The sequence below is a fragment of the Dermacentor albipictus genome, chromosome 1, assembly GCF_038994185.2.
Source record: "Dermacentor albipictus isolate Rhodes 1998 colony chromosome 1, USDA_Dalb.pri_finalv2, whole genome shotgun sequence".
Lineage (NCBI taxonomy): Eukaryota > Metazoa > Arthropoda > Arachnida > Ixodida > Ixodidae > Dermacentor > Dermacentor albipictus.
In genome coordinates, this window is record NC_091821.1 from 162,762,957 (window position 1) to 162,772,735 (window position 9,779).

Consider the following 9,779-nt stretch of genomic DNA (forward strand, 5'->3'; position numbering starts at 1 on the left):
TCGTTTCCTCCTCGCGTGTATATACCTCTGGCAGCTCTGTCGCGCTACTTTATGTTCGCGTTCTGCGAGACTGGGGAAGTTCGCCGATGGCTGGCGGACAAGAGAATATGCGCAAGAGACAGAACGCTGTTCGTGGCGTCATAAACTCGATGAGAACAGTTCCAGAGGCAAGGAAGCGTGCATGTAAGATACGCCTGTCTTGCAAGCGACATTGTTGCGAGAATGCTAGCGTTTCTTTTGCCCCAGTCTGTAAGGCGCCAGCGCAGGTAGCTATGCAAATTCGCCCTAGTTATTTTGCGACACAATCCACATTACATACGTGTACAATCATTGCAGGGTAAACTTTTTCAAATGTTATCCAAATGTTATTGGCAAACTTCAGGTGAAAGGAAGAAATTACACTGACTATGGGTCCTATTCAGAGCAGGAAGGGTAATATCCGCACGGGATGTCGCACAAAAGCATTAAAAAATCATTATGAATTTATCAAATCTAGGTGTGAGTAGCTTTCCAGAACCTCGTATGTGTAGTGAGTGTAAACAAAAGCTGAACTGCACTCTATCGAAGGGAGTCAAGTGTTTCGTTTATTGGCATCCTCCATGCAAACTGAGCCACATATGCTTGCAGAGCTTGTCTGCAGAACGCTTTCTTGCGTGAAGTCATTGGTCAGCCATTGTACACTCAATTATCGTATATATGAGTAAGATAATTCTCGCAGTTATCGGGGAACTAAATGTTTTATGCGAGACATAATGGCTGTTCTGGTACATTGTCAATCACATACGTAAGTGAGGTAGTTGCTCAGACACAAATCAGCAGACAATCCTTTTACATCGATATACTTTATGCCAGCTTGCATCAACATAATCAAAACTGCTATTACAAATTAATCCTACCTTTAAAGACAAAATTTATAAGAAATTTTCTATGTGATACCGCCGTTACTCATTGCTTCGATGTTCTTCTTCGCACAATTTATTTCAGTGTTTCTCTGTAAGGTTGTTGTGTCGCTTTGACTATTATACTTCAATACTGATGTTTGTACTTTAACTACTACAAACTCGTCCTTCTACGTTAACTGTGTGCCTAAGTGTATAAACATTTATTTGTATAACGTTAACTATTCACGAGACATAGAGTAACCGGGGCGCTGTATTCGTGCGCCAAGATCTGCTTATTATCATGTCAATTACAAAAGCATTGACAAAGAAGTACCGATCTGGCTTGAATTTCTCATCACAATTTTTTTGCAATATTGGATCGCTAATGACTAAAGCTCCTCAACTCTTGCGCTTTCATGTGTTCTGCAAGGGTATGTGCTTATTACTTTAAGCAACTCTGAACATTATTGCTGAATGATGCTTATTTAGACTAATGCCATTTGCAGTAAGAACATTCTAAATAACGCGTTTTTCCCAAAAGTAAATCCAATTGACGCTTACTGTATTGCAGAACTGTGTAAAACGCAGTTTTCCAGACTCCCGACCTTGAACACACATGAGTTGTACAAGTCACCTGTCTAGGCTTTCTTTCAAGTGGAATCCTCACGTTGAATCGTTATGCGAAGAACTTCTAAGAATGCACAAGTGCACACCAAGGTTTCCTTATCCCTAAGTATGATCGTCTATATTACGTAGCACAGGCGAGAAGATAATTAATTAAAAACTAACCACTTAAATTGTGGGGTTTCACGTGCCAAAACCACGATCTTATTATGAGACACACCGTAATGATGGACTCAGGGAATTTGGATCACCTATGTTTCTCTAACGTGGACCTAAATCTAAGTACACGGATGTTCTTGCATTTCACCGCCATCGAAATGCGGCCGACGTGGCGACCTCGTGCTTAGCAGCCCGACACCTTAGCCACTATAGGCAACTACGGCGGGTAGGCGACCAGATGAACGTAGCACACACGTAGTGGAGGAAACTGATAATTTGTAATCCCCACACTGTCACAGTCGAACTCTACCACTCTAAAATCATCAAGCGACTGGAACCGCCTCCAGTCGGTACTATCTATATAGGAGGTATTGCTCTCAATGATAATTTAACATTAAAAAGTGGGCTATGAGAACTAAAGGCCTTCCTTTCACTCTATGTGTGTGTTTGCTTCAGGACAACGTTTATATGTACCTAATCTATTTTTATTTCTTTTTTCTTCGCGCATTTTACTTTGTGTTTTCATCTCTTCCTGTTTCTTTATGTGCGCATTGAGAGAGTTGCACAATGTGTCCGTGGATGTTTTGTATTTTGTAAGCTTTCGAAACAAGCATTTGTAAGCTTTCCGTTTGTACTTTCTGTTTGTTTTGGGGCGACCACTTTCGCTAGTGCGTTTACTCTATGATTGGCCGGCACCTGTTTGTGACAAGGTAACAAAATGCATTGCGTATTGCCGAACGGGTTTAGATATTTCTTATATATTTTTGATTTACTTCAACAAAAAAAGTTATTCGTTCTGAACGTGCAACAGATTCTACGTCACTATGTGAACGCAATGTAATCGACAGGAAAGGTAAAAAAATAAGCATACGTGTGTCTATATATATATACAGGGTGTCCCACGTAACTTGAGCCAAACGCTAAAAATATACAAATTCCACGTAGCTCAACAGAACCAAGGTAATTTTGTCTGTCGTCGCTCAGATTATTTTTTGCATTCCTCCTAAATAGATGATTAGTCTTAATTAATTAATGAACTTCTCATATATTATATTCAGATGAAAAGTGTCAATGAGAAAATTGTAGAGCAACATGATAAAATTCCGGTACAGCTATCTGCTGCTGCATGCGTGATGCATAAAAGTATTTTTCCGGGCTTGAAAGCAGCCCGCGAATACACTCAGTGCCTCGAGCGGCCAGTCGCGCGACAATTTTGCGCGCACTTGCGGCCTTCTTTCACGCTCGGAAAAAGTAATTTTATATAGCACGCATTAATTGAGGAACAGAAAGCTGTATCGGGAGTTCTTCATGTCGCCCAACAATTTTCTTATGGGCACGTTTTATGTAATTAAAACATTTGAGCAGTCGAATAATTATTTAGGATTAATCATCCAATTAGGCGGAATGAATAAATGAATGAAGACGTAATCCGATTATCTCCAAACATCGGCAAATCCCGTATATATATATATATATATATATATATATATATATATATATATATATATATATATATATATATATATATATATATATATATATATATATATATATATATATATATATATATATATATATATAGTCATATCGTGAGAAGCCAACAAACACTGACACCAAGGAGAACATAGGGGAAATTAGTTGCGCTTAATAAATGGAATGAAGAAACGATAAATTAATGGAAATTAAAGTGGATGAAAAAGCAAGTTGCCGCAGGTGGGAACCGAACCAACAACCTTCGCATTTCGGCACCATTGATGCCTTCAGGTAGCATATGTGGGTTTATTGACCAGTTGCCTTCACCCAAAAAGATTACGTTCTCGTGACGCCTGCGGCAACAAGGACGTTCCACGTCCACCGCAAAGGTCTATGAGTGGTGGCGCTGGCTAACACTCCCAGGGTTCTGCTAGTACACATAAATACCCAAGAAAGTGAATGGGGAAACAGCGCCGCGGTAGCTCAATTGGTAGAGCATCGCACGCGCAATGCGAAGGTTGTGGGTTCGGTTCCCACCTGCGGCAAGTTGTTTTTTCATCCACTTTAATTTGCATTACTTTATTGTTTCTTCATTCCATTTATTAAGCAGAACTAATTTCCCCTATGTTCTCCTTGGTGGTGTCAGTGTTTGTTGGCTTCTCATGATATGACTAATGAAAATCAGGCCCCTTGGTTAACTCCCTTTCTTCTCGTTTATATATATATATATATATATATATATATATATATATATATATATATATATATATATATATACACACACGCGTTCACCCTTCGTCAGCTATTGCTCCCGAAGGCTCTTTCGCAACTGCCAACCTATTTCTCTGCCTTTCCCGATGTGCACCTTAGGGAAACCTTGCAACAGCGCGCGCTATGTTTTTGTATTCTAGAAATGCATCTCTCAGTGTCGCCCCGTTGACTTACTTTCAGTCACTTTTACTTCAAGGCTAATTTCGCGCTGCTCGTATTTTTAACGATGAAGCGAGTTTTTACAGTGGGACTCCCATGAACTTTCTGTTAAATCATTCTGATTCATTAATGAATTATTCTGAATTATTCATGTAGGTATTGCGGTTACATATATCGGCTGCACTGTGGGATGGCTTTAGCCGAAACCAACTTGGTGCTTGTCCTGTGTGAAAAATGACAAAGCCCTTTACGGGAACAGCTCTGCGATTCCGTCTTTGGTCTTTTTTGTCACATTAACGACTTCGTCGATAATGTGTCAAGAAGCCTTCGTCTTCTTTGGCGAAGAATCTTGAAACATCGAGGGGACACAAAAAGTTCCCTCCTTTTTATGCGAACTGCCTGTGCGCAGTAAGCGTTTTAATCAATTATAGTCATACGTCTTCAAGTGACCACTTCCAATAGCTTGGGACTAAATTTAGTTCCGGAAAAAAATATTGGCTATGGTATGTTTCTGAATATGTGGACGGCACTAACAATGCCTCCCATTAAATAACTGCCTCGCCAGAGTGAGCATTTCAAGCCAAACAAGCCGGCATCGTGGACAACGTGGCAACGATCGTTTCTTCAAAAAGTTCCACCTAAGTACGCTGCGAAGACAGGATCGCATTTTAAAGCTACTCTTTTCCTTTGTTCAGGTTCATTTCTTTTCATTCATGCAGCCAAGTGGCCTATATCGGTGAGACTACGATGAAAGACAGCAAGGATGGAGAATGACGACAAACGCCACAATATATGGCACTGCAGCTCGAAATTCACGCTAAATATATCATTAGTTGGTGGCTATTGTTACTTGTTATGGGCGTGACGAGGTATTAATTAATATCATTTTTATTCTCGTACGACATCTACGCGTCACCTAACCTATCGTGTTTCGAGATCTGTTTACAAGATACCCAGATCCCAGATACGCCAAATCCGTTTGAAGTCAGCTAAGAAAACCTTCTCTTCGAAAGCGGATAAAAACGTTTTCTTTAAGTAGCATCAGTTATAAAAGTAAAACATCGGCACTGAGCCTTCATAGGCATGCAAAGAACGCCAGTCGGGGGTCAATATTGATTGATAAGTTTGATGATAAGATTGATGTTAAAGCGCTTCGTAAATATAGATGCCCGCCATTCTTGATGCGGAACGCATTAATAACAGAGGCGACCAGCTAATGGCAAGAAACACGTATGGCCGAGAGGTTTTGTGAGCTCAGATTAGTCTTTTCACCCCAAAGTTTACGAATACTTACTTGTATTTGTATTCGGATTTTAGCGTTAGCTATTGAGCCACGGCAAGCAGAGTCAGCCATGCGGTATTTCTCGGCAACATTATTAACCTTACACTTCACGTCCATCCCCAAGCTTCATCTTGAGTTTTATTTCTGACACCTGCATAACTGCGCTACACTATAGGCATTTAAATATTTTAAATGATAGCTATATGCCGATGTGGTGCTTTCATTGCGGTGCTTGCCTGCATGCACCGATGCGGTGCTTGCCTGCACTGAATGTAAAATAATTCGCATTTCAAATCGACTGGTTGACGACACATTTTCGGACGCTGCCTCACATTGAGAAACGCACAGAAGAAGTCCCAAACGAGGACGGCATGAAACAAACGTGCTTGCCTGCACGCTTGCCTGCACGCTTGCCTGCATGCTTGCCTTCATGCTTTCTTTGGAGCCAGACATGCCCGAGCCAGACATGCCAAGCCAGACATGCTTTCTTTGGAGCCAGACATGCCAGCCTCCCCCACTTCTGCAACTTTCTAGTTGCTGAAGCGGGGGAGGCTGGTATGTCAGAAGCGGGAATATGCTACGCACACATCGTGTGCGTAGCATATTCGTTCAAGTGCTCTTCGTGCAGTTTAGAGGGTTACGGTGCTGTTCTATAATGCTCCAACTGCTTCGCATAGGTGGGGTAGGCATGTAACAATACTGCGACACTGCAACTCGAGCGCATGATCACTGCCGTTAGTCTAGCTTACGTTTATGGAGCGCAAGGTAATGTTACTTTGACACCCGAGCACAGTACTTTTCCCCACATAACGTTTCTTTGCAAATACAACGAGAGAAATACCTTGTAAATGTCATGATTACTAACCACCTCATTACATGTCCAGAGTTTAGTTCTTTAAGGTTCTGCCCAGCAGAGTAAAGGCAGCGGTATTTTTCGCAGCGGGAAGAACTAAGAAACTAAGAATCGAAACTATGGCTATGGCTAATTGAGCCTTAATACGCAGGATCAACACCAGGATAAAGCTTTATTTCCATCTTCCAAATGTGCAAGACACAGGGGAAAAATCAATTTGAAGGTGTGACGCTGAGCTCAAGTCCCCAGCAGGCATAATAAAACACTTAACGCAGAAGTTACCAACAATCAAGCAAGTGAGAAAGAGGTAGAGAAGGGTGGAAGGAAACAGCTGGGAGGTTAATGAGACTTTGTCCAATTTACTATACCCTACACGTGGGCAACGGGATACGGGAGTGAAAGAAAGAGAGAGAAAAGAGACGAGTCTTGATAGCACTTTCACATGCACTAAGCCAGGTGCTATGCATATGTAAAGCCGGGCACTCAAGTCCGTCGCCTTCTGGCACTGCAGAGAGCTCGTATAGCTTTCTGGGTTGAAGAGCTGTAAGGCCAGGCTCCCAAGAACTTTGCTTATGTTGACGGCCTATTGTCCAGTCTATTCAAGGCATACTGGAGAGTAGGGCGTTGTCTATCGAAACGAGAACAGTGGCACAGAAGATGGTCGACCGAGCACAATATAAATTGAAGCATAGACCACAGGAGGACGGGCACGCAACAAAGTGACGACAGAAATAATAGCGGAAATAACTGCAATAATTCATGAACAATTTTTTTTCATTTGTTTAAGAAGTATATCTAGACAGTAAAATAAATCATCTGTCCACAGTAGTTGGTGCCCCTTCCTGGTGTAAGCCAATTTTCGCCTGGCACTGTTGGAGCTAGTGTGCTACATTTCCTCGTGTAATTCTTTAACGCTATGTTTAATAAATTGTTTTGTTTTGAGTTTGGTCATCCCACGTGCAACATGACACTGTTGCGCGGTTATGTAATGGGGGTAATGTGCACTGGCTCGCAGACAGTACAATGTTCTTTTCGCTGGGAGGTTCATATGGTATATCCTAAATGATAACTATATGCCGATGTGGTGGTTGCCATGCGGTGCTTGCCTGCATTGAATGTCAGATAATTCCCTTTTCAAATCGACTCGTTGACGACGCATTTTCGGATGCTGTCTTACATTGAGAAACGCACAGAAGTCCCAAACGAGGACGGTATCAAACAAACGTGCCAACGTGTATACGGCACAAAACTTTATACTGCGCTTCTGTGTTTGTAGTACGTTTATGCTGCGGTAAGGGAGTGTTAATTTATGCTGCAGGGAGTGTTAATTAGATTTTGCGAGTTTTCTACTCAACACGTGGAGAGGAGGATTGAAAGACTGAGATAAGGCAGGAATCCAGACCAAGCACCCGCACTATACAGAAGGCGTTGCGTGTCTATCAGTTGGGCGCACTCAAGCCGGTCGCTTTCAGGTACTTCATATGTAGAAGAGCTATCGAAGGCGGCACCAGTGCACGCATGTTCATGGGACATAGCTCGCAATTAAGCGTAATTTCTCAAAGCTGTGGTTTCACGCAGGGATTGCTTTCCTTCTATGTTGGCTCGACACGCTAGCGCGTCGTGCGCAGGTGCTATATGCGCTCAGTGGTGCCATCGCCGGCGTTCGCAAAAAATTGAGATAAGAAAACAGCATGCAATATGGCATCATGAACCCAACTAGAAACTGTCTTCAAGCTGAATTAAGGTTTAATGCCAATTCAGGGAGATTTTCTCACAGCGTTCGTTCACAACCCAAAAGAGAGGTTAAAAAAATTAAGTACAAGGAGAATTCGGATACCTCTGTGTCCATTCCGTGAGGACTGACATCTAGGACAACGCCTGTCTAGCTTAAGAGAGAGAGAGAGCAAACGATAAAGGAGAGGTAGGGAGGTTAACCAGGACTGAGCCCGGTTGGCTACCCTACACTGGGGAAAGGGAAAAGGGGACGGAAAGATTAAAAGAAGAAGAGCAAGTCTACTTGGGATATCGTTCGGTCACTCAGTCCGGATCACAGACGCTGACTCAGTCCAGTAGCCTTCAAGTATCGCAGCAGAGCTTTTGTGGCCTTTTGTAGCTGCGATATGTGAGGCCATGGTCCCAAGATCTTCTTCAAGGTGAACGGTGTTCTATCCAGCTGATTGAGAGCTGTGCAGAGGTCATGTCTTTCGTTTTGAAAAGATGGGCAGTAGCACAGTAGATGTTCTATAGTTTCCTCCGCACCACAGGCATTACAGTCGGCGCTATCAGTCATTCCAATCAAAAATGTATATGCATTGGTGAATGCGACGCCCAAGCGTAAGCGGCACAGCATTGTTTCCTCATTTCGCAGAAGTCCTGGTAACAGCCGCAGTTGCATAGAGGGGTCGAGGGAATGCAATCGTTCTTGGGTGAATTCAGGTGTGTGCCACTTCTCTAATGTCATACGGTGTGCTACCATGCTTAGGTGTTGGGCTGCGTTGGTCCGCGATAAAGGTACAGACACAAGGGTTGCTCCTTCGTGTGCTTTCCTAGCAGCCTCGTCAGCGAGGTCGTTGCCGGAGATACCGCAATGGCCAGGCAGCCACTGAAACACGACGTCGTGTCCTTTCGCTATCATACGATGGTGCATTTCTCGTATCTCCCACACTAGTTGTTCACACGACCCGCGACGAAGAGATGATAGAAGACATTGCAAGGCCGCCTTCGAATCGCAGAATATTGCCCACCGATTAGCGGGTTGGTTGGTAATGTAATCAACAATCAACGAACATGGGCCCTAAGCGTGTCGATGCTAATGTAAGTTGTGATCGGATGGTCTCGAGCCATTATAATGGTTCCTGCTGTTGAGGCGCTCCGCGGAAGTCCTAGGCAAACACGTAGTGCCTGTGCTTGCACGCTCTGTAGTTTTCGAAGATTTGACTTGCATGTTTTAGCAAGCACGGGAGAACTATAACGTAGCAATCCGATAAAAAGTGCTCGATATAACTGTAGCATGGAGCCCACTGACGATCCCCATGTTTTCTCGGCGATAAACTTGAATACATGAACAATAGATGTGAGCTTCTTCTTCAATTGGGCAACATGAGGGCTCCAAGAGAGGTCCCGGTCCACAATGACACCCAAAAACCGATGATTTCTCTTGTAGGAGATAGGCTAGCCATTAATGCATACTGGATAACGAGACATTGGTTTTCGTGTAAAAGCGACTAACGCACATTTTTCTGTTGAGATGGTAAGGCCTTGTATCTGAAGATAGTGAGATGCCTGTGTTGCTGCTTTCTGCAGCCTTGCGCGAACCTGCAGACGAGTGACCGCTGATGACCAGATGCATATGTCGTCGGCGTAGATTGAGACACTCACTGTTTCCGGTAGGGATTCGGCCAGTCCAAGAAGCGCGAGGTTGAAAAGAATAGGGCTTAGGACCCCACCTTGGGGAACTCCTCGGCATATGTAGTGGTCGGTAGTCGGACCATCTTCCGTACGTACGAACAAGGACCTTTGTGTCAAGTAGTTTCTGATCCATCGATATACTCGCCCTCCCAGTTCAATTGTCAAAAGT

The 9,779-nt window shown here is 43.2% G+C and overlaps 1 non-coding gene across 1 annotated transcript; it reads left to right on the plus strand.

Moving 5' to 3' along the window:
• Positions 1-3,609: 3,609 nt before the first annotated feature.
• On the plus strand, positions 3,610-3,682 carry TRNAA-CGC (transfer RNA alanine (anticodon CGC)). Its single transcript has one exon. It is a non-coding gene; the product is annotated as a tRNA-Ala (tRNA).
• The last annotated feature ends 6,097 nt before the right edge of the window (positions 3,683-9,779 follow it).